The following is a 3,145-nucleotide window of genomic DNA, read 5'->3' as shown; positions in this document are numbered from 1 at the left end:
CAGGAGGGCAATCCCCCCCCCAAAAAAAACCCCTCCATCACTGAGCAGCCCTGGGGGCACCAACCACCGTATTTCCCCCCCCCCCCGGCTCTGAAAAAGAACAGGATGGGACACCAGGGTTGGGATAGATGACCTCTTGAGAGAGCCTGCGCCAGGCTATTTCGCCAATTTGGGGTGGTTTCCCATTACAACCCCATTAAGGGCCTGGGCTTCAGATGGGGAAACTGAGGCAGGAGTTTCCCCCCCCTCCCAACCCCATTAAGGGCCTGGGCTTCAGATGGGGAAACTGAGGCAGGAGTTTCCCCCCCCTCCCCACCCCATTAAGTGCCTGGGCTTAAGATGGGGAAACTGAGGCAGGAGTTTCCCCCCCCTCCCAAAGTTTGGGGGGGGCAGCAACCCCCATATCTCCAACCCACAATACCTATCGAGGGAGGGAGGGAGGCTTAAGGCTCAACATAGGGAAACTGAGGCAGGAGGGCACCCCCCCAAGCCCCCGCACCACCACTGAGCAGCCCTGGGGGGCAGCAACCCCCCCTATCCCGACCCCACCACCCCTATTGATGGCTCCTTATTGCTGGCTTTCCAGCAATATGGGGCTTGCCACCCACAACAACCCTGCCAGGTAGGCCAGTCTGAGAAAGAAGGCTTCTGGGTGGGTGAAGGAAGGTTTTTACACACACACACACACACACACACACACACACACACACACACACACCGTTGTGCCCTCCTCCAGCCTAGAAACCCTTGGGGTCCTTGGGGAATTTAGACCCCCCTTCCCCCCCATTGGGACCCCCCCCACAACAGCCCTGCGAGGTAGGCCCGCCGCTCTTCCCCCGCTCTCTCTCCTATCGGCCGGCGCCTTTGGAGGCCCCCTACGGCTTCCCAAGAGGCCGGAGAAGCGGCGGCCTGGCCGCGGCCGACTCACCTCCTCACGCCGCTCGTCCTTCTCCCGATGGCGCCGCGGCCCTCCCGGAAGTGGCGCCTTTGCCAGGAGAGGGCCGTCCGTCCTTCCCGCGCTGCCATTGGCTCTTCCGGCTCACGTGGTCTGCGCCGGCGAGTGGGTCAGCGACGCGCCTGCGGCCATCTTGAGTGAAGGCAAAAGGACGCTCCTTCCGAGGGCGCTCGCCAAATGGCCGTCGCCGAGCGGAAGTTTTGGGGAGGCTTCCGCTCGTTGGGAGGGAGGGAAGGCGAGAGAGGGTCGGCCATGTTGGAAGCGGGCAGCCGAAGAGCCGTCGGCCATGTCGGCCCCGGGCATAGCCGCAGTCTAGTGGGATTGCTTCTGCGGCTCGGGCACGGTGGCAACATCCCCTGCTGGAGAGGAGCGCATCTGATGGGCTGCGAATGGGAGAGGACGAAAAAGGAGCGTTAATTAAAGCAATTAATTAAATGCATTTCATTAATTAATGCCTGGATTGGATTAGGCTGGCCAGACGCGGAGCTGCAAACCTGGCCTCGGCCACTAGATGGCAGGCAAGCGCCAGGCAGCGTGGCCAGAAGCCTAGAATATATATATATATATAATAATTATAATATATAATCTCAAAATTCAGTCCAAAAATCTGCAGAGAAATTGTGATGCAAAGAGATTCTGCGGCTGTGTGATTAGTTAAACTGTGGATATTAGGAAATAGCCAACAAGGCTAGCCTAGTGTACAAATCCAGGTTGTCATGTTTTGGTGTTGACTTTGCACATATCTGATTTAAAGAGAGTCAACCTAATTTTTTTCTAGGCTGAACTTAACACGGTAGGTATTGTTTCTGGATATATATATTTATTGGCCAAATTTATATAGCTCCCAAAGCTACATCTCTGAAAGCCACAAAGCAAGTGACTCTGGGCGGCGTACAACAAAACTGATGAATACCTTAGTTAATAACTAAAATGAATATTATTAAAATGATGTATGCCGGAAGGAGTCCTATTCTTATTGCTGAATGCAATGAAATTTCATTTTAATGCATACCGATTGGTGTACATTCAAAGTGACAATAAAGTTATTATTCTATTCTATTCTATTCTATTCTATTCCATTCCATTCCACTCTACTCTACTCTATTCCATTCTACTCCATTCTACTCCATTCTATTCCATTCCACTCTACTCTACTCTATTCCATTCTACTCCATTCTACTCCATTCTATTCCATTCCACTCTACTCTACTCTATTCCATTCTACTCCATTCTATTCCATTCCACTCTACTCTACTCTACTCTACTCTACTCTACTCTACTCTACTCTACTCTACTCTACTCTACTCTACTCTACTCTATCTTAGAAGAAGGAAGCCATTAGTATAGTTTTCGATGTACAAGGAGTCCCTTGGCTTACAACCGTTCATTTAGTGACCATTCAAAGTTACAAATGACAAAAGTGACAAACACTGACAAAAGTGACCTATGACCTTACGAACAGAGCAGTAATTCCCATGGTCACGTGGTCAAAATTCAGAGGCTTGTCAACTGATTCACATTTATGACGGTCATACGGTCGTGTGATCCCCTTTTGCAACCTTCTGACACGCAAAGTCAGCGGGGAAGCCCATTTCACTTAACAACCGGGTTAGCAACTTAATCACTGCAGCGATTCATTTAACAACGGTGGCAAGAAAGGACGTAAAATGGGGCAAAACTCACTTAAAGAAACGTCACCCTTAGAAAAATCATTTTAGGGTTCAGTTGTTGCTGTGAGTCAAGGACTATCCACATTTAGAATAGATCATAAAAATACAAAATACTGGGGTGCGTTGTCCGTTTGAAATAACAGTTCTACCTTGTCAACACACCTTCCTGATTCTTTTACAAACTGGAAGCGGAGTTTTCACTCTGCAGACGAGTCCAAAATGTGCTGAAGACACGGTATATAACGGAAAGCGACCTCGTATCCAACAACTTCAAAACCTTCAGTGGCTGCCCCAAAGCAAAAATTTACTGGGAGCAAATAAGAAGATGGATATTGGAAATAACAAGACAACAAATTGAATTCAAGCCCGAAATATGTTTACTAGGTATAATTCATCCCAAAATTGAAAAACGACTCCAATACATCATTATACATATTATAACGGCGGCACGTATTACATATGCGCAACATTGGAAAAATGAAAGCATACCAACAAGTGCAAAGATTAATAGGAAAGATTT

General features: G+C 48.9%; 1 protein-coding gene across 1 annotated transcript in view; it reads right to left on the bottom strand.

Moving 5' to 3' along the window:
* GHITM (growth hormone inducible transmembrane protein) overlaps positions 1-976 on the bottom strand; it is a 19,007-nt gene extending 18,031 nt beyond the window's left edge. The window contains exon 1 of the mRNA XM_029285570.1: positions 929-976. The gene's annotated coding sequence lies outside the window, so the exon portion shown is untranslated. The remainder of the gene's footprint in view (positions 1-928) is intronic.
* Between the last annotated feature and the right edge of the window lie 2,169 nt (positions 977-3,145).

Source organism: Protobothrops mucrosquamatus, unplaced genomic scaffold (genome assembly GCF_001527695.2).
Source record: "Protobothrops mucrosquamatus isolate PMUCROS unplaced genomic scaffold, P.Mucros_1.0 scaffold1864, whole genome shotgun sequence".
Taxonomy (NCBI): Eukaryota; Metazoa; Chordata; class Lepidosauria; order Squamata; family Viperidae; genus Protobothrops; species Protobothrops mucrosquamatus.
The sequence above is the reverse complement of the archived record's forward strand: the minus strand, read 5'-3'. Positions and strand labels throughout refer to the sequence as shown.